We start from the raw sequence: 27,602 nt of genomic DNA, 5'->3' as shown, positions 1-27,602 counted from the left end.
TTCCCGCCGCTGGAAAAGCGCCCTGCCCGCTCCTGGAAAAGCGCCGGGGCGGCGGGGACCCCGCTCGTCTCGGGGGGCTCTGCCGAGCACCCGCCCGTGTGGTCACAGCGCGGTGGCGCTTGCCTTGCTGTAGCCCGAGCGCGCGTGTGGTGCAGAACCAAACAGCCCCGTTCGGCGCGGGGGTGAGCGACCTCTGTGCCCGTCTTGTCTTGTGCCCCAGGGGTTTGCTGGGCCTTGGTGGGTTTTTTTTTGGTTTTTTGTTTTGTTTTGTTTTGGGGTTTCTTTTGGTTTTGTTTGTTTGTTTTGTTTTGTTTTTTGGTGGTTTTTTTGTGTGTGTGTGTGTGTTCTCTTACTCCACAAAAGTCCTTCAGTCTGCAAGTAGTGTTTTAGTATGAGACAGGCTCTTCTTTGCTTCCTTCTTCTGTACTCTCCGGCAAGCTCCTTCTGCAGCTATAAATTAAATAACTGCACTTGCAGGTTTTTGTTTGTCCGTTTATTTGTTCGCAAACCACAGGTCCCAGAGTCATAATAGTTATGAACAGTTAAAAAAACCAAAAAAACTTCTAACAAAGGGGAAAAGTAGTCTGCCTACAGGCACAGCATCTTATCTGCTATTCTTGTAGAGGCAGAAACAAGTCTTTTCTCCCTGAGGGAGACATTCCAGTCTCAAAAAAGCTTTGAAGGGAGTGACGGAAGTGAGCAGTGCCTTGTATGTAAAATTGTATCTCGAATGAACTTCACAGATAAAGAGGAAGAGATATACTTCAAATGGTGTGTGTAAAATAGTGTTTTTAGCAATAAACAGTCTCAGTTCTGCAGAACTGTAGGCTCCAATGAAGCACTACACGACATACAGCAAAAGGTGGTAGGTTGCAGGTAAAAGCCCTGCATAGGTCTCTGCTGTAAGACTGAGGTTTTGGTAGAAGTGTTTGTGGGAAAACATACAGGCTTGTTTCTAAAATACAGCAGGATCCTGTAATTAAGAATAAATCATGACTGCACTGCAGATTTGTTGAAAGAAGGGCAGGCACAAAGTTTTCAGCAGAGGGAATTTTGAACTTCTCCCTGTGGGTGCCCTTGAGCTACTGGGGAGAAGACAGCTCCCCTCTGTCCTGCAGCTGACACGCTCCAGACGGCCAGCTGAGCTGCACATTCAACTCCACCACGCTTCACCAGCTCACAGGGAAAGTGGAAGCCTCAGCTGGCCTGTGCTTCATGGCCAGCACGCAGAAAGGTTCCTCACCCACTCCCAGAGTCAATCAGTTCATTTCCCTTGACAAGGGCCGCGTCCCGGCAGGTCTGTGCCTTCTCTTATCTTCTAGATGCTGGGGAAAAGGTGATAGCTTCCATCCCAAGGTGGTAGCTCTTCTTCCCTCTGGAGACACTTTTTAGTCTAAACCACTTGCTCTTCTTTCGCTTTCTTGAAAGACATGAAAGGCTGGTGTACCAAGGGAGCCCAGTTTCTAAATGTTATAGTACATTTCATGTAGCTTCTATTTAAAGAGTTTGTTGTGTGGTTAAACACAAGCTTGAAAGTTCAGGGAATTTGCTCCAATTTGTGCTCTGCTGCGATTCTCTTTGGAAAGCCTCCATGCTTTTCTCTGCCTCAGTTTCTCAACAGTGCTATGTGAGAAGCGTTTCTTATATCCCAGAGGGGTACTATGAAAAATGATATTATAGTTCATTATTTGTTTAATTAGTGTAACATTGCTATATAAATACCATACACATATTAACCTAGAGGTAATAGGCCCTGATATAGTATACAGAGGAAAACAGGAGAACAATAATTTTATTTTATTTTAATCTGCAGTCAGTTTTAAGTAGTGATTTAATGGTACTTTAAAAACACATGGTGGGTACTTGGGAGGCTGGATTTAATATATATGGAAAGACTCTGCTAAATATGAGTTCTCATAGGATTGCAATAATAAATGTAAAAAAAAACTCTGGAATGCATCGAAGACATGGGGTCTTAATAGATAGTCTGGTTTTGGATTGTTGTTTTCTTTTTTAATACATACCGCAATATTTCTGGATCATTCAGGGATGTTGAAATACTTTTCTATATATGTGGGTTGAAAGCAAATCAGTCTCATGCTTTTCATTCATTCTCTACCAGGTAAGCTTCTTCACAGAATCATGGGATCCTGGAGGTTGGAAGGAACCTCCAAAGCTCATAATCTCTGACCCCTGCTCAAAGTAGGGCTGGCTAAAGCCAGTTCCTCAAGGCCTCCTTGAGTCCAGTTACAAATTCCTTCAAGACAAGATATTTTCTAGCCACTGTGGTCTTCCATGTTCAGTGTTTAATTACCCTCATGGTAATAATTTTTTTAAGTTGTAATTGGTCAGAAATTCACATGCTTCAATTTGTGTCCTTTGCATCTTCCGTGTCCTTTGCGTCTTCCGTGTCCTTTGTGACTGTGTCTGCCCCCTGCTCCATGGAGCAGCAGATCCATATGCCTTTCTTTTGCTGCCACTGTACCTACAGAAGCCTTTCCTGGTAACCTTCCCCACTCTGTCTGTTTCATCTCCCAGATGAGCTTTGGCTTTCCTACCACCAGCCCTACCCACCAAAGCAATGTCTCTGTATTCTCCTTGGGCAGTCCATCTGTGCTTCCACTTTCCATACACTTCCTTTTTGTGTTGGGAATCCCTAATTATATCCATGCTGGTCTCCTGCCTCGCTTGCTTGGTTTTCTGCACATTGGAATGGACTTGCTCTTTAATTTCTTAGAGGAGTTTCTCCTTGAAGATCAACCAGCTGTCCTGAGGCCTATACCAATTGGATTCTGCCAAAAAGATTCCCAAGTAGGCTAAAATCTACTTTCCTGAAGTCCAGAATTGTGATTCTACTGCTTGCCTTGCTCATTTCTCTCACGATTTTCAGCTCTATAATCATGTGTTTGCTGTAGCCACATCTTTGACCAGCTCACTTTTGTTTGTGGCAGGTCCAGCAAGACATCTGCCCTGGCATCTTTCTTCTTTGATATGCTTCAGGTATTCTACACGCCTTTTGCCTTCTTCTAGTGGTGATTTTGACAACCAGCTGCTCCAGGTGGCTGAAAACTTCTGTCTCCAAGAGTAGGCAGGAGACGATATGTAAGAAAAAATGCAAGAGATAGTGGTGTTCTAAAGAGTCTTATAATTAACTCCTGGGGTTCTAACTGTGTGGATAGCCCTTAATTTTGCCATCTAAAAGATGAAGGGGCTGTGCTGTACTGGGAATGGGGGATATAAGGAATAGTGAGCTAGTAGGCAGACATCAAGAAGTAGAGGCTTGGATAACAAGTTTCTTGATCCCACTGACACAGGGAGCATGGAGAGGTGTTTTGCCCAGGCAGTACCTGTTTTCTTCCAGCCTCTCCTGTTCCTCAGTGAAGCATCTGAGTCTGGCTTTTTAGAGCTACTGCATTAACAGAGGGGCCCTGGCCTTTGTGCTGCCTCGATACTATGCTGCCTTAGGTATTTTCTTATATAGCATTTTACCTCTGTGCAGAGATAGCCCCACAGCTAAATTACCTGATACCAGGATCTGCTCTATAAAAAGTGTTTCTTATTATTGTTACTAACTGGTTTTTATGTATCTATAGATCAGAACTACTGAATTAACTGGATAAAAGTAATTTTTAAAATTGTATTAGCTCAATGGGAAAACATAGCCATGGCAACTAGGTGGAGTCTGTTCTGCTCCGTGTATTGTCAATAGCACTGTCAGTGCATCCCCACTTACAGAGGCTGTTTTACTGGTATTTTTATTAAGAGTCTGAAAACATGGCTGGATTTTCAGAACACTGGTTGAGTTTTTAAGTCTGACTGCTAGTACAGTTTTTGCCTTATGAAAACAGCAGCATTAGAAACCAATTGCAAAAGCATCCCCATGAAAAACTGTAGCATCCCTTTTGTGTAATGGGAGTGCAACATCCAGAAAAGGCTGCAGTCTTTTTCCCCTCTCACTTTTGAAAGATTAATGGGTCAAACCTTTGGCTGACTCATACTCTGAAAGCAAGGAACAGCTCACACATTTAAATCTTGCTGCAGAAGTTCAAGATGATATGGATAAAACTTATATACGTTATCCATCTGCTAGAGCTAACAACCTGCATAAAAATGGAAGATGTATCTGAATCAGAAGACAAGACAGCTGAGTTGATCTGACAGCTCAGTGATACTGAAGGAAGGATATCTCACCCACCCCCCTTTCCAAACCTTCTTCATGTTCCTAATTCTGCTTTTCCACCACTGCTCTTCCATGGGCTTTGCTTTTTAAAACACTCTCAATGAGCAAGTTCAGCTCACTAGCCCAGAAGAAAATTGATCAAGCACGAAGTAACTTTGATCCTTTGCCTTTAGCTAATGGGTAAAACCAGACAAACATGAGTTCTCTGATGACCACCAGAAAGAAAGCTGAAGCCAGGAGTGAAAGATGGCAGAGAAACAAGATTTCATCCCGATGGTAGTGGTGAGCTGCAGCTCAGCAATGTCCTGAAATCTGCCTGTGTGCCACTTCAGTTCATGGTTTATCTTCAATGTTGAAAGGGTTTGACCCAAGGTATAGGATTCTCTATGCTGCTCTAACAGCTCTGCTGCCATGATGACAGAGGGGCAACGTGCAGTTTTGTGTCAGTAAAGTATCATCTCAGATTGTGGCTTCATGATCAGCAAGCAACAGCATGGCCCAGCCAGTCCCATCCCACCCCATCCACCTAATTTCTCCTGCTTCCACCTGCCCTTCTATTCTCTGCCAATGAGTGATTTACATAGCTGTGTAAAGAATCACACAAGTCAAATGAACTGGCAGAAGAAAACAAGGAGCACATCTCTATTTTGTTGTATTAGATCAGTTCCCTTGTTTGTCCACGAAGTAGTACACAAACAGCTCTGCTGTCACAGTGCAGGGAGTGGCGCAAGAACAATTGGTGGGAAGAGAGGGAGGTGGCAGGAAAAAAAGCCAGAATTACTTAAGCCAGTATTGTCACCAAATAAATCCTCATGGACACACAGCTCATGTGAACAGAGCCTTTAGCCTAGTTTAAATTGACCTTTCCTCCAGAATAGCTTGTTCAGTATGTGAAGGAGCTCCCATTGAACCAGACAGGCACATTACAGTACAGTGAAACACATTTGCAAAGGGACTTTGGAGCCCAGTTTATAGAACAAATGGGGACACCTACAGTCCCACACACTGGCTCAGTGATGAAGTACAATAAAGATTCTCTGATGAAACCTCTGCCACCAACAGGAATTCAGCTGCTGGTGTGGCCTGAAACAGCAGCAGTTTAAAATGTCCTAAATGCTAAGGGCTGCTCTCCATGCTGTTGGCCATCCCAGAACTAGTCCGTAGAAGTGTGAATATTAAAGCTAAATCACCATAACACCAAAGAATCAGAAAGGCCAGGATAAGAAACTAACATTCGGTTAAACTGTATTTCACTTGCTATCTGTACAGTGAGCAGAAGTACATGCAGCTACCTCCCTAGGATTTTCTCCCCACCTTCCCAAAAACACTACAAGGATGATCACCACAAAGATTTGCTTTCAACTTTAGAAAGATACAACAGGTCAGGAGCATCCAGAGACATCTCATGCTTCCATAACCACTTGGAGCCCCTTTGGCAGGCAGTTCTTGGCTTGCATGTCTTCTTAATAACAGGGAATACTCTTAGAGAAGCCACCCTGCTACACAGACAGCCTGTAGGGAAGATAGTACAGTCTCAGGTTCTGTGCCACATTGTCTGTTCTGTGACAGCATCACTCACTAAAGGAGCAACTAATGCAGAAAATATTTGAAGAAATTAGTAAAATTTTCAAAAATGCATCTTTTGCCTTTGCCTGTAACTTTTGCCTTTTTTCCCATGCCACACCCTAGTTTTTCTATGTAGTTCACCATGGCAATACACTTTCCCTTAAATATTTTTCTATTGAAATAGCCATGCACAAGGTTTAGCCCAAGTGTTTTCCACTAAAACACACACAGTCACGATGACTGTGTTGACATCATCTTCAGAAGCTACTCACAATGCTAAAACTTTAGTGCAGTGATTTGCTGCATCAAAATGTGATTATTTAGAAATGTCTTAGAGACAGTTGTGCATTGTAATTCAGGTTTTCTTTAGCTGCGTGCAGTAGGAGTTATTTGCTGGGAAAAATGGTCTAACACCTATGGTTAATCTGTATTTAAATGAATGCTTTATTCTCTCAGCTCATATTTCAGTTTCATTTTCCAGTAGTTGTACTGGAAAAACTCCAGAGTAACTGTGAAACCTCATAACAGGGTGCAGGCAGATTTGCCAGCAGTGCTTAAGAGGGCAACAGTCCACACCAGCAGCTGCTGGAACAGCTCCCATGTCCTATCACCTCATCACTTTTCTCTTGTGCCTTCTTTTCCCAAGAACTCTGCTCCCCAGGATCTGCCTGTCTCTGTGGTGACAGGCAGCTTTCAGTGCTTAACCATTCCTCTGGTCATGCCAGTTTATGTAAACTTGTTGTCTCTTTACAAAGAGGAAAGTCCTGTATGGTATTAATATCTATTCCTTCCCACTTAGAGTATGTTTTCGCTCTATTCCAGTGCAATGCAGCTGCCATTCCACTGTCACATTCTGTCTTGCCTCAGCCATATGTTCCCTCCCCTCCATTGCACAGGATTGCAAACCCATCAGCCAAACCCGCTCGTTTAAACTGCATGGAGCTGCACTCTTCCCTGCACAATGCTGCAGACTGGTGCACGAGGTGGTGTTGCTAGAGCAAGGGGGCTGTCAGGGGATTCCTGCCTTACAAGCCTTTCCTTTGATGCAGCCAGGGTGTGGCGACAAGTTCAAGTGCACAAATATTTCTTAATGGGGCTCAAATCTGAGGGCATATATTGAAATTGCGAGTGAAAAAAAATAACTAGAGAGATTGAGAAAAAGAGAGGAAAGGCAGAGCTCTACTATATGGGCTGTTGAAAAAAAATGGGGAGAGGGTCCTCAGAAAGCATTATCTCCTGGACTTCTCTCCAGGCTGCCCCATAGTGCTCTTACCATAGCAATCATATAATGGCTATTGGGACCCACTCAAATGCTATTGGTTGAAACCACTTCTGTTGTAGGTGCCACATGCTGGGTGGTTGTTAAGTTTTGTGCCCCCTGAAATGTAAACCAGAAGCAAAGGGTAGGAAAAGAGGGAAAGGAGGGGTGATTCCCACGCTGGTGGCAATCAATTCCCATGAGAACCTGCTGAGAACACTATCAGGGACTTGCAGGTGCAAGGTCATTAGAATAACAACAGGAGAACAACAGCATAACAGCAAGAGAACAACAGCATGAGAAGAACAGAGGAAAGATACTGCCCCAGGAGCTCTGGGGAACATTGCCAAGGCAGCCAGGGTGAGAGGACCCAGCTCTAGGAGGCAGGCTGGGAGCTGCAGATGGAAGGCCCTTAGCAATACAGAAGGCTCAGGCGCCTAAGGCACGGATGCAAACAGCCCAGGACACACTGCTGGTACTTGCTGTGCCCATTTGTCAGTCACACAGCCTCACGCTGAGCTGGTGGACGGCACCATAAAGAAAATGCTTCTAGGCCAAAACAGCACTTTATCTTGACTAGAGCCAGTCATGAAACTACATTTTTAGGAGCCTCTGTCCTAGGTCTAATGCCTGTGTTGTGGTCAGCCAGATCAGGGGTCCAACCAAAGTCAAAATTAATGGAGCCAAAAATACAGAATATTTTGAAATATTAGAGCCAGCATCAGAGAGAAAGCAAGGGCAGAGAGGTGCATGGACAATTTCTCCAAGCAGCAGCAAGGGCTGAGTCTTTCTTAAACCCATTGTGAGCATACATTTCCAGCCAAGCTTTCCTGTCCCTTTCCTTGTATGGGCACAATCTCCACAGTAACCTGGTTCAGAGCAGGCATCTATCCATGAGCTATGCATCTTCTCTTTCTACTGTCTTAGTTTTCCCCCAACGTGGTTTACCACTTGGCCACACAAATAGTTGTGTTGACCTGATAGAAAAGGCTGTGCAGGGTACATGTGCCAAAGGGAAGGCAAGGAACAGAAAACATAAACTTTTGCTGCTTTAAAACATAACAGGTTAAACTATGGCCCAGAATGTCTTTTCATAACTTTTCCACTTGAAGACCCTAAAAGGTTAGAGAAGAAAAATTTGGTTTATCTCTGTTCTGGGTATTACCCAGACTAGGGCAGTGCTGTCACAACAGCATTGCACTGTTCCTTGCTGCCATCCTTTATTAGTGTAGCAGCATTACCAAGGGGAACTTTCCCTCATTAAGTCTTTTTCAATTTATTCAATAATAGTTTAGCTGCTGGGATGGAAAATGGGCACATTCCACATGGAAATGACAAAGAAGTGGGAGGGGACACTGGGGTATAGGATTAGAATTCCATACGCTCTTGACATATTTATAGAAGGGTCTGAAAATAGCTTTTTAATGGAGGTAAATTTGAGATACTGCACTTGGGCAGAAATGTTCAATTGCACAAGCATGGAACAGACAATATTAAAAAAAAGACCAGGCCTCAAGAAGGAGGCTGAGAGTATTATAACATAAAGGCTTGAATAATGTCAACTACTGCAGCTAAGATCTTATCTATATATCCAGTTTCAGGCACTACACTTCAAGAATAATTTGGCTCTGTTGGAGAGTGTCCAGAGAAGAATCAGCAAGAATGATGATAGGTTTGAAATCATGACCTCCAATGGAAAACCAGAACAAAGTGGAACTTCTTACCCTTAATAACAGAAAACTGAGAAGAGAGGTAATAACAAACATGAAAAAAGGGAAAGCTCATTGAAGAAATAAATGCTTTTCTACAGGAGAAGAAGCAATGGGCTTTAATTGCAGTAAAGAAGATTCAGATTATGTGTAGGGAAAATATACTAATAGATAATTAATAGGAAGAGGTTGTTGTGAAGGATAGTATATGGAAGCTTTAAGGTTAGAGAAATGTCAGTCATGAATATTTTAGACATAACTGATCCTATATAAGGCCAGTGAGGCTAATGGCCTCTCTAATTCCCTTCTATATAGGCATGTTCCAGATGCAGGGCAGACAAGGAGGAAGCAGAGAATTAACAGGGATTACTACAAAACAAAATATTCTAACAGATTACATTGCAGCAGAATCAGGGGAAAGTCTTGCTGGTCTGTTTCCTTCACCCTTAGTGCCAAGGTAAGATTTGGGCTCAGGGTAGCTACGTATTTCTGATAATCTTTGAGAAAGTGAAGAGGTAATATTTCCACAGTGTGCATATGGCTTATTGCTGAAAAGAGGTTTCTAAAGTTGGCTGGTAGGAAAAAAAGTTACTGTGAAAACTCTGAAGCCTTCAAGTTCCTTTCTGTGTACCATGGCCTGTGCTTGCCTATATGCTGTGACTCTTTAATGGGTGACAACAATGTTGTAATGTTATAAAACAGTGATTTTAGTTCATCTTCAGACTGAAGGCTTGCTTTTAAGTGCACAGACTGTCCAAGTCTGTACAAGCTAACTGTTCCTAATCATGATTCCTTGTAAATATATGGGTGGCACACCGGCACCAGCTCTGTGCACGCAGAGCAGCTGTGCAGTTGTGTGCTGAATTTCAGGCTGAGCACCAGGCACTTTGCAGCTACTCCTCTCCCACCTGTTGTATCTCTCATTTGCCATTGGGATGCACATTACCCACACTGCTGGCTATGGATTGACTATGCACATCTTAACTACATCTAAAGAACATGTTAAATGGTTGGAAATGCCACTCCAGAGGGCACCAGAAATGCCTACAGCTTTAGCTATCCATTATCTGTCATGTGGCTGTAATTGACGGAAATCATCAGATCCAGCTACGAGCAAGAGCATCCCTTAGCCCACTTCCCTCGGCATTATTATCAATACAGCCACAGAAAAACCCTTTAGGAAAATACATTTGGTTTTTTGCAATAAAATACAGATATGTGTATACTTCTAATCTTGTTGGACACTTGTCTGACATACAGACTGCAGGATCACCCTCACTAGTTTCTGACTACCCGTGAAAAACTCACTTTTTTCATATCCATCTATAAATCTGAAGCAAATAATAATGATGATTTCCTCATTAATGGACTTTGGGCCCTATTGAGAAAAAGTTCACTTTTAAGTATTGTTTTATTACTTTCAGGAGGAAAAAAAACCCCAGCATTTTTAGGGACTTTAGAGATGAGTTGCTGAGAAAATTGCAGATTTAAGACTGCATGAAAAAATTGTTACTCAGACTTCATTCACATGTAGCATCTGTTGTATCTAACTAAATTAGCATTTTTCTATTTGCCTTTAATGTGGTACTAAGCATGCTTCTTTTTCCAATAATATTGTACTTCTGCTTTTATGTAACACAACTTGAACTAGACACAAAGAAGATTGAATTGGAGATAATCATAGCTGAAGGGCTTCAGACAGAGACAGGCTGACCTCAGAGGAGGGTTAAGCAGGAGCAAGATGCTGTCCTGGACACCAGAGGCTGCAATATTCCAGCCAAAACATTGCCACTGACAAGGAAAGCATAGGAATGTGTTCCCTAACCAGTTCCATAGTGGAGTTCAATAGCTGTTTCATTTACACTTCATTGATTTTTAAGAGTAGAAAGGGTATTATATGATCCAGCTTGACCTCCTGTTTAATAAGCACAACTGAGTTTTACTGCCTTAGTTAGTGCTGGGCCCAAAATCTCATGTTTATTTAAAGTATTTTCCACAAAGACATCCAGTCCTGAGCTGAAGACTTGAAGAAATGGAAAATCTGCTGCTTCCCATGGTAGTCTGTTCCACTGGTTAATCACTCTCACAGTTGAACAATTGTGCCTTATTTCTCTGTGAAATATTCCTGGCTCCAACTGTTAGTGACATTTAGTGGCACCTGGTATTTCTTCCCTGTAAGAATAAGTTTTGTTATCAAGCCACTTCCTAATTTATCTTTGGTTTGGGTTTTTTTTTTTTGTTTGTTTGTTTGTTTTTTTAATGGGGATTGTTTTGTTTTGTTATTTTTGGTGGGGGGGAGAATCTATTTTTTTTTTTTTAAAGATAAAACATAGCTTTTTAAGTGTAGAAACCAGCATACCTACGGTAAACAGCCATGACCCAAGCATACTTGCTGTCGGTATCCTGTGTGCCCAGCCCACCACACCTCTTGCCATATTTCTCCTCTGGAGATGCGTGTCTCTTTCTGCTGTCAGATCTGTCTCCCAGCCCATTTCAAGAACAAATAGTTTGGTTTCTTAATTTCTTTAATGGGAAGTGTCCTGGCTCCCTGTGACCCAACAGGGCAGCTTTGCAAGGAGATGTTGGGCAGCAGCACCTTGTGTTGGGAGGAGGAGTCTGGAAGCAGCAGCAAACACTGCTGAGCACAGCAAAGGATCTCCATCTGCAGGTGTGGTTGCCCACCTTTGGTCACATTTAGGTGACAGTTTAAACCAGACTGATTAGTCCCTGCCCATATCATCCCATCTTGTTCCTAGTACCAGCTCTCCTGTTTACATGACTCTTGAGGACACCACTCCAAGGCAATAAATCCACAGAAAACTTTCACTTATTTCACTGAAGTAGTTTCCTGGCACTTGGGTGCCCAGAACCATCAAGGGACTGGACAAATTCCAGTGTCAGCACAATGGAAGACAGTGAAATCTGTGTTCATGTTATAGGTGTCAGCCCCTACGGCCATTTTTCATCTGCCTGTGCCATGAGTCACAGCCCAAAGCTTCTCTGACCTCATAGCAAAATGCCACAGTTAGCACCATCCTCACAATTCATCTGTAGACCTAAAACCACCTTAAAGCTGACCATCTTATGTATAAAGTCAAGTTTCAAAACAATACAGACAGATGGGAGAGGTAATATTATGCGTGCATTTTCAAATTGTCATTGCAATGAGCCCTGCCTACATCTTGGACTACAGACCACAAAGAAAGCTGGAGATCAGCTTATTTTCAAGCTGCGTGAAGAAACGCATTGAAATGCAGTGACTGTGTTAAATACCTGAACAGGAGACTAGAGTTTTAGGGAGAAGGGTCCCAGTCAGCAACCTTGATTAAATCTTCAGCTGCTGCACACCAGGATAATGTATAGGCTTCTACAGAACAGCATTATCTTGGCTCAACAATGAGATGTTTAAATGCTGGAAAAGAAAGACTGCCTTGTTTTTGTTTAAGAGTTGTTACAATGGTGATCACTTTGTTTTGTTTTGCCCAGGGACACATTTAAAGAAAATGAGTTATCTAAATGATACTCATGCTCATACATAGATTCCCACAGCAGCTAAACAGGCAGTGGCCATCAGACTGCTGGTTATGGTCATCTATCTTCCCCTTGTGCATGTTCATTTCATATTCACTCTAGTTCTGATTCATTGTAATTTGTAAAGTAATAAATTCCTTACCAACAGCTGGTGTCACATTTTCCAGAAAGAGAAGTCTCGAAAGGTGTTGAGTAAAAAAAAATTTGCATATCTCTGTTTTCTAATCTAATCCCAGGAATTATTATAGCTCATATTGGCATGGCTTTATTTTTTAAAAAGATGTTGGAATACAAGCATCTGCCACAAACAATGAAAACAGAGTAACTTGCCTTGTTTCAGTTTCACTTACAGTTTGGCTGCATTCATGCCAAATTGGATTCATGGAATATTAGAGTTTATATCTCTTCCATATCACAGCTTCATTGCTATTCCTTTAAATGAGAATGTTTCCATTTTTCATGAGAATAGACAGAAAATACTAATTAAAAAATAAAAAAATTCTCTTTTAAGAACAGCTAATCTCTCACTCTAGTACCTTGTAAGTCAATGGGGGTTGTACAGTGTTTGAAATAATATTTCCCTCCTTCCTTTCATGCTCACTGCTATTCTGTTTCTGTGAATGGCTTCTTGTGAAAAGAATATGAAAGGAAGAATCCCAATGTGCCTTTTTAAAGTGTTCATTTCATGCAATTCATCATAGTCTCCCTCATTGTCCTGCTACTAAAATTAAGTTTTAGTATTTTTCCTTTAATACCCATGGTTTTCCATTCTTATGTGAGCCTTACTGCCCATCTCTCAACCTTTTTCTTTTAACTATATCCTTTATTAGACCCAGTGGCCAAGCTGAGCACATTATTTCAGAATATTCCTTCAAAAACTCTTTGCTCTGTATCCAGGTCTTTCCTTCCTGAAATAATACTGACTAGTCTGCAGGTTTTGCCTTCCTATTTCTCACCTTTTTCCAGATCAGAAATGAACATTCACAAATATATCCATGATCACCACTTCAAACAAGGAATATAATATGAGTAGCCCCAGATGTCAAGTTTACAGAAAATAATAAAAGTTGTTTTTCTTATTACATAAGCAAGAGTTTAGTTTGAGTAGATTTTTTTTTTGTATTGAAGTGTATGATGCTCTTCTTTTGGAAGAGTCATGGTGAGTAATAAGAGCATTTGTTCTCTCCTTTAATCCTTCTTCCCAGAACAGATCTGGGGATAGCATTGCTTCTGGTATTTGTGACAGAATAGGCACACTGTCCCCACCATCACTGCCTGGTCTATATAACACATGATTTCAGGGGAAATGTTGTAGGACACCAAGCTGCCAGGACTGGAGTGTCGCCTGCCACTTGGTATTGCCATGCTGAGTGTTGCAGCTTCTACTCCAAACTTTTGGCTACTCTGTTAACTCTTGGCTGCGATGAACATGGGTGGAGTAATTACTGATTTTTCTCATCTCTGGCCTCTGCTGGTATTTTACTTCTCTTGGATAGCTTAACTATTTCTTATTCAAAGGCTCATTCAAGTCCAGCTTTCTGTCTCCTGATTCTTCCTGATTCATTTTACTGATGGATTTAGAGTACTATAATGTAAGGCTGAGACATAAATTTCCTTTTCAAAAGATGTCTAAGGGTTTGTCATATTGGTATCATCTTTCTAGCATGTCATTCCATTTTGAATTGTAGCTTCACCAGTATCCCAGACACCAAAGCATGGTTTCCACTATTAGCTGTGTCCATCAGCCCCTTCTGGGTGACACACTTTCAGTCTGTGAGCTGATACCTTCCTCTAGATTCAGCTGTGACACTGGAAGAAGTTATCACTCCCAAATTTTCTTTGTTGTCTCTCTTCCATGTATTCCTGGCCCTTTATATTTGTCAGATGACTTGTTTATGTAGGCACTTCCAATCCCATCTCTCTGGCAAAGTGACCTAGATTGTGAAAATGAATTATTTAAACTTTTTAAGCCAAGTTGTCCCTTTTTCACTTAAGTGAGTCAGAAATGCAGTCCCACTGCTTCATCAGGAGAAACCCATGGAGTTGGTATTTTAAAAGAGAAGAAAGAATAGCCACTTTGGTGGAGAGACGTTATGACACAGGCAGCAGTGGCCACTTCTTCCACCACCAGCTGGCTCTGGCAGAGAATATTTTTCTACTCCTGCTTTCTGCATGCAAGGCATCTGCTCCAGAAAGATTACAGTGGATAAAACTGGGAACATCTTCGCTATGTGGATTTGCCAGTATGAATCAGCACTTCCTAAAGGATGTTCTACACTGTGCTCATCTGCACGATACAGACATTCAGGAGAGAGAGCGTGAGCTAGAAGAGCTTCATCTAAATCCAGCCAGGATCTTCCACTAGAGCAACCACTGGGCTGTTTTACACCTAAGAGAGCAGTGAAAGTTAAATGAAGAACACACTGCTGATGTTCCTTTTCAGAGACCAATATTGAAGCTTCCAGACATAAAATAAACTTTAATTCCCCTGTCCTCTCAATACTAAAACACTCGATAAGCATTCAAGTGTGCTTGAAAATATAGTTTTATTGGTGACTCATTGAATCTTAAACTCTTTCATATCTCTACAGTAACTATACACAGTTTTTCAGTCATACTACCATTTATTCTACATTATTCTTCCTTAATCTGTGCTGATAACCTGATTTTTTTCTCCCATTCTCTGCATTTCCCAGCATATTTTCAGAAGGAAACTGATGCTAAAAAATAATCTTATTTCTCTGCACTGTCTTCTCATTCTTAACCATTCCACCCATTCCCTAACGGCACCATGAACAGGATTCACAGGCAATTTACCATAACATTTCCTATATGTCCTATGCAAAACATTATGTATATAGGCTGAAAAGCTAAGCAGATGCTTGATGGAAGGTTGTCCCAATTTCTTCTCCCTGTGTATTGCACATGTAGAACCATTGTGAAACTTCATCTATCTGCTTGACTGCTCAGGCTGCTTGAGCTATAGGGACAAACTACATTCATTGGCAGTACAGAGGCAATTGTCCTACAGCAACTGTCATCATGCATACTCTGTGCTGGAACACAGTTACTTGAGTGCTTTCAGGTAGTTTCAGGCAAGTTATATTGCCCCCCATGTCCACAGCAGAGGTGACTGCCTCAGCTAATCTCCTTGGGGTCCATGTGCAGTCAGTGGCACACCATCTACACACTCTGGTTTAGATATTTAATTTAGGAGGTCCTGATTTTGGTCCTATGTGCCTGGCTATGAGTGTTGTAAAGGGATGCAATGCAATCCAAGACTAATCTTAAAATTGTAAAAGGAAAAAAAATACCAGGAGGTTAACTGAGGGTTCAATATTACAGTCTTTAGTGTCTCTTAGGCCACTTTCATAGCTGATGTGAACAGGTCCCTGTTGAGTGGATCCTATTAAATAAAGCCTGAAAGTTTCAAGTGTTACATAAAGGTGACAAATTTCATAGTGTTGCACAGACACTGTATCAAATCAAGACCTTGGTGTAGAGAAAGGAAGTGACAGTCCTGGAGCTGTAATAGAGAAAGTCATGTACAGATGTTGCCAAAATGTCAGGATCAACAGACTTGAAGCAACAGCAATCTCTGCAAATAAATGTCTTAACATCAGATAAGTTCACTGCCTCTTGTAAAAGTTACTCATGTGGATGATAAATCACCAAGGTGAAGATCAGGTGCTCCTCACAGAAAAAGTAATGGGTAGAGCTGGTGCTGTGCACTATTAAACATTTCCCTTGTCTGTGAGAAAAAGAGGGTTATTTCCATTGCACTAAATACTCTCCTCCCTTTTTCTTGAGAATTGATATTCTTGCATCTGCAGCCCTTTCTTTATCAGAACAAAACATTCCTGCCCATCTGCAAAACCTTTCAGGCACCATGCCAGATCAACAGCATTTCCCAGCACACAAGGCATGTTTAGCACAGAGCAGAAAACAGTTATCCAGAGGAGCAGGACACACAAGATAAGGCAAAGTTGTTGAGGTGCCTCAGAAAGCTTGGCAGATTTCAGGACTGCTGACTGATTCCACTGAGACAGAGCTTTGCCCAGACTTTTATTCCTGATGAAACACCTATAGCCATCTATATTCTATTCTGGGCAGCTCCCTTCAGCCAGTCTGTGTGTCCAAAGGTATAAATAAGTGCTTAATGGTGAGAGGCACATGAGATAGTTCCGTAAATGACTGGTTTTTCGTCCTGACAGTGACTAGCTTTCATACATTTTCGTAAAACAAGTTCTATGAATTCGTAATTCTTGTGTCTCAGAGATATTTGCATTATTATGAATTACTGACATGCAGTAGTTTGATTCTTCTACCTGTTGTCACCTGACTGAGATTTCACTGGAGATAACACAGAAATCAGACACCACACAAAGCAGAAGACGTGAAGAAACTTTATCTCTGTAAATGACACCCTGTTGTTAAAGAGAGGGATGTTTGAGGGAAGGATAGGAGGTCTAGAAGAACATTTTTGAATATTATGTCCTCAGACTGTAATCACAGCTGTAACTGCTCTCAGTGGATTCCAGGCTAGGATAGCTCTTGTCAGATACTCCATAGAACCAGTGGAGGTTTTCTTTCTGTTCTGAAGTAATTCCTTATGAGGTGTTTAAACACCTATTTTCAAACACTCTGTCTAGTTAAGTAAAATGGTACCTTTGTTAAAAAAAAATACAACATTATTGATATAGCATTGATTGTGCTCTTTCTAGACCAAGTGGTATCTCAGGTCTTGGCTGTATATTATACCTCTCCTACTGTGTTTTACCTGTTTCTTGTTTCTGTGGCATGAGGTATATTAGACATTTTATATCCATTAAGTTTTGGGACATTTCAGACATATATTTCTGAAAATTGTCTAAGTTTTCAAACTATACCAGCTGATCCAACAAAAGACTACCACTAAATCTCGTCTCATCAATGTCCACTTGAAGTACAACCCTTTCTGTCTGAGCAGCAGATGGTAGAAACCTGCTACAGCCTGGGAGTTTTCTGCCTTACTTGAGCAAAATGATGGTGATCTTTTATTCTAAAGCTTGGTATTTTACAGACAAAAAAAATACAAGAACTTTGCCAAAGGACTGCATGCTTGCAACAGTGTTGGCTTCAGAATCTAGCTGAAGCTTTTCAGCTTAAAATTATGAAAGAATCAAAACCAGAAGAATAAAGATTTTCTAACAAAGGAAGCACAGTATTAGTGTTTATGAAAGAGGACAGTGCAAATCTCCACTGGAAATCTTTTGTAACATGCTATTTACCCTTAAGTTTTCAAATTTTTTCTCAGTGTTATTATTTTCTTTACTAATACCTTAATATTTCTATATTATGGTGGCTCAGCAGAAGTTGAGCTCAGTACTGTATATACATGGGCAAATAGCTTTAGAATCTAAATCCAAGACAAAATACAAAAGACCTAGATGGAGAGTGAGGAAGCGATGCAACTGCATTAGCCAGCCAGACAGCATGGATTGCCAAGAATTTTCTAGGCATCATAGCCAAGGAGAGCTGCAAGAAGGAATCTGAATTAGAACAATGAATGGGTCTGAGACATCATTAATAGGAATACTTTTTTTTTTTAACATGGCACATATGTGGCAGAAGCAGGACTCACTCTCTCAGTATGCATGACAGGAAGAGAGGACAGAAAAGCTGTTAACCTGAGAGAAGGGATACAGCTGAGTTTTGGTGAACACAGAAGGGGAAGTCAGTAAAACCATACAGATGTAGCTAAGCAAGTAGAGTATGGATTGTACATAAGAACTGCACAGCTAAGAATTATCCACATTCTGAGTAAAGTTTCATACTCTTAATTAGTTTAATTTTAGATAATTTCTGCACCTTGCTCATGCAGAAGACCTAAAACTTGCACATGATTTTTGCTGATGAGATGTATAGGAAGGGCTTTCTCTTAGAGGAACCTAAACAATTGAGTCTGTATTTAAATGAATTCAAAAAAGTTCAAATAAGTCAAAATTCATATCTAGCATATGAGTCTGTCTGACAAGATCATGTACAGTACAGAGTGATGAAAAGAGTGAAAATGAGGTTTTGGTAGTGAAAGCTGGAACATCTTCCTTTGTCAGATGGAATATAAACCCATTACATACCCACTGAAAATGTCAAATCAATACAAGGTTTTACTTTGAACAGAAAGGACAGGGATTGGATGCCAATATAACATATATATATATATATATATATATATAAAAATCCGGGCCAGTCACCCAAGCTTCCTTTACGGATGGTAAAGATCTGCTAAATGGATATTAGGACAAAATCAATTTCATCTAGGTTAAATATCTAGCACAGGCCAGTTTTGAATAACAAGGTCCCTAATGTTGGTCCCTGCAAGTGCCTTTTTCTGTCCACTGACTATGAAAAGCAATTCAGATGCCTGGTTTAGCTGTAGACATCTATGCTACAGATGCCTAATGTTAGGTGAGATGACTCAGCCGTGGAGGCAGATGTGGAGTAGTGACTGTAAGCCTCAAGAAGAGAGATGGTAGATTATTATACATGTGAGTGTGAGGCTTCTCAGGGATAAAGTGCAAAGAGAACAAAACTCTGTGTGTTTTTGTGTATAAGTGCTCTCATCAATCTATCATGTATGGAATTGTTGCTTTCAGAATGGAAAGCTTCCTGCTCTGGAGGAGGAGGAGGCTAGAGGTTCAAAACTGCATAGCACATTGGCTATGCTAGCATAAGGAAAGCAACAAAGTGATCTCTCTCCCTAATGATTACAGTTAAGTCTAGTTCCAAGAGTACTGTCTGTGTATCCAGCAAACTCTCTTGGACATGTACATTTCCTCTGGCTCTAAAGTACTAGACTACAAAATACCATATAAGTGCATGAAATATCCAGACTTTTTTTTCCATGAAAAGAAATCTTTCAGCATTGCAAAGCCGAGTGCAGACATTACATCTTTTTTACTGCTGGCAAAGACCAGGTGGGAACTCTGTGTACATGGCATATCTGCAAATAAAGCAGGTCTGGCATACACTTCTAAGTTGTCTCTTATTTCCCACCCAGATATCTTGCAGCTGCAAATGAAGGGTATTTGTGATAAGCATGTTTGAAAAATAATTATTTGATAAAGAAAGCCAAAGGTCAACATTAGAATTAGAATCTCACCACTGCAACAAACTGAGCTGTGCCAGGATGATCCTTTGAATGGATAAATAAGAATTCTGTGGATAAATAAAACAATAAGTGCTCCACAACAATGAATTTAAACTCTGTGATCTCATGGTAAATCACTGTATTGTGCCTATATGCAGGGAAAGGATAGAAAACACTTTGTGACATGACATTTGGCCTCTACAAATAAATATTCATAAGTTACAAGCAAAGGGGAGAAACAAAAAACAAACAAACAAAAAAAAGAGTTTGTAGTTGCACTAATTCCTGTGGTTAGAAAGTATTTGGATAATGATGGGATATCAATAATAACCAGGAAGCAGAACAACAAACAACATAAAAAAGGAAACTCAAAGGCAGTCAGCCCAGAGTTTCCCATCAAAATCAGCTTTAAAAAAAAAAAAACCAAAAAAAAAAAACAGAACAAAAAAACCCAGATTTTAAATAAGTATTGTGGATGAACTCACCACTGTGTTTCTACAGGCTGATGACATGATGACTGCTTTGATTTCAATGTGATGTAAAGCCAAACCAGCACACTGTTGACATAGACCCATTGTCTCATACTAACAGAAACACTGTTCAGTTAATGGGTCAGGTCCTGACTGATTCAGACCAGAATCTGAGACTGGAATAAGCCAATTGAAGCAGATTATTTGATCCTAGTAGAGAACTTTTATCCTCTTGCATCCCCAGGCCATAGATAAAACAAGTGTCAAGAAGCCCATACAGTGAAGAAGCAGAGCAATGAGTGGCACATGGGGGTTGTAACGAAATCCCTGAGGTCCACAGAATTTTCCTTTGTGCAGAGACAGTACAGGATCCATATATGTAAGTCCTGCAGGATCTATCCTGTAAGGTCATAAGGTTAAATTTGTGCTGATGACAGTGTGGGGCCGGGGTGAAGAAGTGTGATATAGCAGTTGAATGTGCAGATCATGTAGCTGCTGTGGGGATGACAACACATGATAATGCAGTCAGAACAATGGATGGTATCTGGGCAAGGGATCCCCTGTGCCAAGACTCATGTCAGTGATGTCACACCCTTGGCAGAGAGAGCTATGTAGCATCTCTCAAATATCTGTTTGGAAATGCAGACCACAGCTTTGGCCTGAATCGCCTTCAGTTTCACAGGGTCATGAAAATGCCTTCAGACAAAAGAGATGTTTCATTGCAGCACAGGGGCTGCCCATCTCCACCCAAGAGGGTGCTGTAGCAGTAGCCCTTCTTATGTCACATCCCTTCATCAGCTTCTTGAAACACTAAAGCCCCACATACTTACAAATTAATGTATTTATTCTGTTAGAATAGCAGATCCCCTTGTGGCTTATCTTTAAGCACCTACCTATGAATTTGGAAAAATCATAGCAATCTGTCTATACATGAAATCCTATCAAACAGGGGTTTCTTGTTGCATTACTATCGGTCATCTCTGCCTCTAGGCTGAAGCTTGAAGACATTAAATTCAATACAGCATTATTATTTGTGTATTCTCCTGTATCAAGGCCATTAGCAGGCTATATAAGTACCTAAGTTAAGCTCATGAGCAGTTTTAACATATTACTGAAAAAAACATTAAGTAAAATATATTTTGTGTTCAACTGCAGTAGCCTAGCATCCGAAATAGGATGTTTCTCTCTGTGCATACTAGGAAAGTGCTAGGTCCCTTTCAGAAAGGAAATCTAAATTCATCCTGAGCATCATTTGGACGTCTGAGAAAAGGTTTAGTAACATGTCTAGCCAAGCCACAGAACTTTTTCACATCTGGATGTGTCCCATGTGCTAAACTGCTTCAGTCTGTGAACAATTCCAAAAAACACTCAGCTTTATTATTGTAAAAGGATGTAATGTTATATAACCAAACGTGAAAGCACATATTGCGGAATATTTCAGAAAGAACAACATGTTAAAATTGCACTTTTAAAACAAGGTTTGAATTTAATGGAGAAAATGGCCTCAACTGGTCTGCATATGTCAATAGTTTACTTTACGTAATCGGCTGAAGGCAGAGAAGCCTGCCAGGAAAACTGCTTTTAAAAATAAAATCACACTGGTGAAATGGGCTTTCTTTAGAGCAGAGGTGGGCCTCAGCTGCAAATGTCATATCTGGCTTGTTCAGAAATTTGAAGCACTTAAATTCCAAGGTATTGCCCCACTATGTCTTTGAAACAGATTTAGAAGTTATCCTCAAGGAATTAAGAATGTGTCTCTTTTTATATTATGCAAAGAAATTCTGAAAGGTTATAAAAATAAGATCTTGGGATGAGGTGGATTTCCTATGAAATATTAGCAATATCAAGATGGACTTTTTCCTGGTTTTACTGAATGGCCCTTCAGGGTCAGAAAATCATCCAGAGTTCTTCTTCATCCTTTATTTAGTTGTGGACTGCCAAAGTAACAACCAAGCCCATTCCAGGCCCAGAGATGTTAGGAAGGAGATTGTGGCACAGTGGAAAAATGCTAGACCAGACCTTCTAGAGATCTTTAGGAAAGGCCTGTCTCAGATTCCTGCCTATAAAAGAGTGAACTTCAGAACAGCGCTGTGGGAATATGTGAGAAATATGCCTTTGCTTGCACTTACTGGCAAGACACCATGGCAAAGAAAGGCATTAAAGATTTTCTTACTAGTGGAAAAGCAAAAGGTCTAATATAAAAGAGAGGAGTGGAACTCCAGAGTGGACTTCTTTGTAATTCTTCAAGATTACTTTTATGTATCATAAAGATGGGCCACCTACAGTTCATTTGTTCCTCTGGAGTTCTTGTCTTTTATTATGCTGAAGAATTGATGAGTTTCATCCCCTAATCATGATCCTCTCTGTCACTTCTAATGTTTGATAAAAATAACTTGGTTTTTTTGGGTAAAGAATGGACAATAAACAATGTTCAGGAAAAACATCACTCCCTATTTCTGCACCGCTGTCATCCAAGGAGGGTAACAGCATGCTTAATAAACTGGGGGCAAAGTCTGCCTCGTGGATATGCAGCTTCTCTCGAGTGCCTCGAAGAGTGTGGATGCAGTTCACCTTGTGCACATACCCCTCGCTAGCTGCATTTCAGCAGCAGGCCATTTCTGTAGGGGAAACACAGCAGTCTTTCCCATTCTGTGCCACCAGGATTACACAAAGGAAGGGAAGTGAGGAATACGTCATCCAGCTGAAACTACAGAGAAAATTCAGGAAGAAAGAAAAACATCTGAGCTGGAATATAGCCACATCTCAGAGGTTAACACCCTACTTCTGTGAAAAGTGCCGTAGTCATAACGATAAAAAAGTGGTCAAGTCCTCATGTTTCGTACAAAGGAAGGTTTTTCAATTCAATTTCCATTTTAAAAACCCAAAATTCAGAGCAATGCTGTTCTTTCTAGGCACTCGAAAGTTCTGGGTAAAATCTGCCACAAATAGGAAGCCTTTTTTGGTTAGGAAATCTTAAAAAATGTGGTGTGTGTCAGAATCCAGTGAGTAAATCAATTAATAACTCTCAGTCTATGGCTTATTTGTGAATCATTTCTTTGCATACTTTACTTATCCATTACTCATACTGTGTGGTTGATTCCTTAAGGCTTCATCTTCACTGCAAAAGGGATCTATTCTTCACTACAGGCTACCTGGGCCAGATCAGCTTTGCTCTCTGCAGCTGTATTTTCATTTGAGTTGACAGAGACAGAAACTGCTGACCCTCGCTTCCATTAGGATTTAAGCTGGGATAGCCAGTTGGAGAAAGACAGCAATTTTAATGGAAAAAAACCACTGAGCTTGTTTTGGGTTTTGTTTGCTTTGCAGCGAACATGTCATTTTTGTCCAAGACATTGTTTCAGATCCCTAATTGAATGACGGAAATTTTTTAAGCAGAACAATGAAATGGCCTTCTTGCGAAAAACATTCTGGTTGCCATCCAACTACTTGCGAATAATTCCAATTGTAGAAGTCAGAGTAAAACAAACTCTTTAAATTATTTGTGAATACATTTGTATTTTGTATTTTTTCAATAGATTCTGCTTACTACCACACTTAGGCATTGATTTGTGAAGAGAAGAGGATCTTATTTCCTGTCCAGCATCACCAATTTCTTACCCATTTGATTCAACTCAGTATATAAAGTCATGCACCACAGCAGCTTGGCTTTCCTTCACCTTGTGCTCCGTGAAGCTTTAACTCATTCTGATAAGAAACAAGATATCTAGAGATAAGCAGGAGGGCCTAGCTAAAAATATAACTGAATAAAAAGCTTGCTTTTTGAGTGCCTTTTTTGTTACTTAAGATCTGCCTGTCAAGTGAGGTGACATTCAACATGAACTGGATCTCAGAATCTCAGCCTTAGTCATTTCTGCTTAATGCAATAACATTATGAATGAAATAGTTTATTTCCTGGCAAAGGGCTTAACAGCAAAATTAGACTGTGTTCTGGCATGGCACTTAAATTGGCTTCCAGAAAGCTTGTGATTATCTTCTGAAGCTGGCTGAGCCAAGGGTCTGTTCTTTATCAGTGCTTCTTGGTCTGTTCTGTCCTTTTCATTCAGCCTCACCAGTGTTGAGTAGAGGAGGACAATCACTGCCCTGGTCCTGCTGGCCACACTGTTGCTGATACAGGCCAGGATGTCATCAGCTTGCTTGGCCACCCGGGTACACTCTGGTTCAGGGTCAGCTGCTGCTGACAAACAGCCTCAGGTCCTTTTCCGCTGGGCAGCTTTCCAGCCATTCTTCCCCAAGCCAGTAGCACTGCCTGGGGTTGTTGTGACCCAAGAGCAGGACTGAGCACTTTGTTTTATTGAACCTCATACAATTGGCCTTGGCCCATTGATCCAGCCTGTCCAGATCCCTCTGCAGAGCTTTCCTGCCCTCCAGCAGATCAACACTATCACCTAACTTGGTGTCTGCAAACTGACTGAGGGTACACTCAAACCCCATGTCTATCTAGATCATCAATAAAGATGCCAAAAAGGACTGGCCCCAACACTGAGTCCTGGGGAACACCACTGTTGACTGGCTGCCAACTGCATGTAACTCCATTCCCCATCACTCTCTGGGCCATCCAGACAGTTTTTAACCTCCACTGCACCTATCCAAGCCATTTCTCCAGGAGAATGCTGTGGGAAATGGTGTCAAAGGCTTTACTAAAGTGTCAGTGTGATGGAAGAGATGTTAAAGCTTCCATTGCTGCTGCTTATGCAGTCCTTGTTTCTACAAAGTCTAAAAAGACTCGTTATTCTGTAAATATGAGCTTATGAGATTGACATCTTAAAAATCTGAGTTTACAGGCTGACAGATGTAAAAGAGAAAACAACTTTCATTATTAAGATAATAAAATTACTTCCTTCTGCCCTTGAGACAAATCCCCCACACATAAAAGGGTAGGTCATCTCCACACTATTCATTTTTTAGTCCATTATCTTGGAAATGTGCACAAATCTATAGAAAACACCATGTGGTCTGAGGTTTGTGACAGACATTCACATGTAGGTCAATGGGAATACAAGTGTGAAACGTTCTTCAGTGTGCCAATGGCCAGTCTTGAAATCATTACAACCTGCAGCCTAGAACTGAATCCCTAGGAGGTCAGTAACTTCTTTTTATTAAAATAAAAACTAAATAATTTAAATAATAATTTAATAAATTAAATAATTTAATAAAAATCTTAAAATATTTATAAATATATCTTTCTTAATCCTTTGAGCTGATCATGCCCTTTCCTCTCTTGGGCATGAATAAAAAAAAAATTCCAGAATGCTTTAAACAACACCTAAGTATTTTGCATACACAGGCAAAACATGCAAATCCATTAAAGAAAGAACAGAGAAGTCCAGAAGAATGTGAGCTATTTAAACTTAGGAAGTTTCCTAGAGAAAAAGACCCTTGCTCTGGTTTGTTCCACGTTCCTGGTGAACTCTACAACAAGAATACCAAGGTGTTTCACTCTGGAGATAGGACTCTGGAAATATAGGACAAAGTTCATGCAAACTTTTGTTCAGTTGATTAGAATCATGGAATTGTCTAGGTTGGAAAAGACCTCTAAAATTGTAGTGTCCAACCATTAACCCACTACCACCATGTTCACCATGAAATGTTGTCCCCAGGTGCCACATCCACATGCCTTTTGAATACTTCCAGGGACAGATATTACACCACTTTCCTGGACAGCCTGTTTAAATGCCTGACACAGGATTAACAACAAGATATTGAGTTAAAGGAAGAAAACGGCAGGAACTGCTGCTCATAGTGTCATAAGAAAGATGCTTCAATTTTGATCTGAATTGCTGACAACTCTGAAAAAAGTTCATGTGTGGCTGGTTCCAAAGCTGAAGTCTACAGAGAAGTTACTGGCAGTGTGCCAGGAACTTGATCTCTGCTCCCTTGCTTTCCAGCCACTGAATTGCTTTAAAGGAGAGACTAAAAATACATCAAATGCCTCCTGATAAATAATTTTCCACATACACACAATTTCTGTACTTGTTATAGGGCTGTTATGAGAGTGAAATGATCTACCAGCCCCTCTCTCTCTGCTAAGGTGCCCAGCACGTAATGACTGTGTTTGAGAGTCTGGGATTTGAATGTCAGTACATCCAAAGCAGAGGAAACCCATAGAACTTCATAGCTCTAACTGGGATGTGGGAAAGCTTCCTGGTTTAAAAAAGTAATAATAATAAAAAAGCCTGTGAAAACTGGTAACTTCACATTTATGCCTGGTGTTATGTGATCCTTCCTCCCTTTGAGGTACAGAGGATACCTTGTTCTACCTTCGGAAAACATCCGGCTCAGTGGAAGGAGGATGTTTGTTCTGTTCTTCTGAAGAAGTTGGAAGCAGAGCCCAGTCTGGGGCCCCTGATGAAAGGCTTCATGATGCCACACTCCCTTGAGGAGATTTTTGAAGGAACCTAATTTGCTGTGAGATACAAATGAAACCATTTACAACGAACAGGTTTCTCCCTGTTATGTGTAATGCAATACTCCTTTTAAGCTGGTGGATTCCTGTCATCCAGTTTTGCTGAGGCACACACTGACTTGTTGTGCATATCCAGTTATAATGCTAAAAATATTGAGAGCCCAAACTAGCATGGCTATGTTATTTGCAATTGCAAATTATACCACAATTCTCAAATCTGGTGGGCAAAATTTTGGTTTTAGCAAGATGTTTCTCAGGTGATAATCTAGGAAGAGGTTTTTAAGCCTGATGCCGTTTCTTCATGGTAACTGCAGAAAGTTTAAAAAGAGTTTGTCTGGTTTACATTTATCCTGGAAAACAAATTGGAGAACTTGTGTAAGTCTTACATGAAGCAAACAAAAAATGGGTCTTAACCCATTTTTAAAGCATTTTGTCCACCATTTAAGGTAGAATTTTCATTTATTTCTGTTGTTGCTACACAATAACTCCAATTTCTGACAATATCCTCAAGAAAACCATGTCTGTTCAAGATCTCATGCTGTATATTTATTTTGCTGAAACTGCTGAAAAATTCTCTGCTGCAAGAAAGGAGAAAGCTGATTTCCAGATTTTAAAAAGATTAAAACAATCAAAGAAATTCCCAAACAAATAGATAGTGATGCCTTTAAAAATACACAAGTAAAACTATCTCTGTCTCAGATGCCAGGTTCCTGTACTGTTATAACCATGATAGTTTATCTTTCTACACTGCACCACTGTGAGATCAGTGGCGCTGTGTGTGTATTAAATTCCCCCAAAACTGCAATCTTATCTTCTTTACCTAATAACCAAACAGCTGAGGCCATGTTGGCTGCTGTTGACAACAGTGATTCTGCCGAAGGAACTAAATAAACTGTTAAATGCCCAAAAATGCTCACCCATGGCAAAACATCCAAACAGTCAGAACTACTTCAGCTTTACCACAGCAGAAACAGGGTGAGAAACTTGTCCCATATCATTCTCATCCTGCTAATGATGAGGTCACTGAAGATGGCAGCTTCTGACTCTAAATGAAGAATAGAAATAAAACAGATATCTAGACTCCCAAGGTTTTTTTCAGACTGTGTTTGGTTTATAGTGATGGTTCTCATATCTATACTCCACTCTGCGAAGACCACACCTGGAGAACTGAGTCCAGCCCTGGAGTCATCAGTGGAGGAAAGGCATGGACTTGTTGGAGCAGGTCAAGGGAAGGGCCACAAAAGGTATCAGAGGGCTGGAGTACATCTCCTGTGAGGAAAGGCTGAGACAAGAGGTTTTTCAGCTTGGAGAAGACAAGACTTCAAAAATACT

General features: G+C 40.7%; 2 long non-coding RNA genes across 5 annotated transcripts in view; one reads left to right on the top strand and one right to left on the bottom strand.

Moving 5' to 3' along the window:
• Positions 1-91: 91 nt before the first annotated feature.
• Positions 92-20,214, top strand: LOC135294445 (uncharacterized). Its single transcript, XR_010356552.1, has 4 exons — positions 92-182; positions 8,600-8,756; positions 9,029-9,170; positions 20,091-20,214. It is a non-coding gene; the product is annotated as an uncharacterized LOC135294445 (long non-coding RNA).
• LOC135294444 (uncharacterized) overlaps positions 10,674-27,602 on the bottom strand; it is a 27,527-nt gene continuing 10,598 nt past the window's right edge. Inside the window, exons 4-5 of one of the 4 annotated variants that reach the window (XR_010356546.1) lie at positions 27,188-27,315; positions 25,777-26,270 (exon numbers count right to left, since the gene is read on the bottom strand). This is a non-coding gene — a long non-coding RNA (uncharacterized LOC135294444). Of the gene's footprint in view, positions 10,886-25,776; positions 26,271-26,323; positions 26,621-27,187; positions 27,316-27,602 lie in introns of those variants that run through there. The other 3 variants (XR_010356549.1, XR_010356551.1, XR_010356547.1) reach the window with 3 other exon arrangements.

Source organism: Passer domesticus, chromosome 2 (genome assembly GCF_036417665.1).
Source record: "Passer domesticus isolate bPasDom1 chromosome 2, bPasDom1.hap1, whole genome shotgun sequence".
Lineage (NCBI taxonomy): Eukaryota > Metazoa > Chordata > Aves > Passeriformes > Passeridae > Passer > Passer domesticus.
This window is presented reverse-complemented; position numbering and strand designations above follow the sequence as displayed.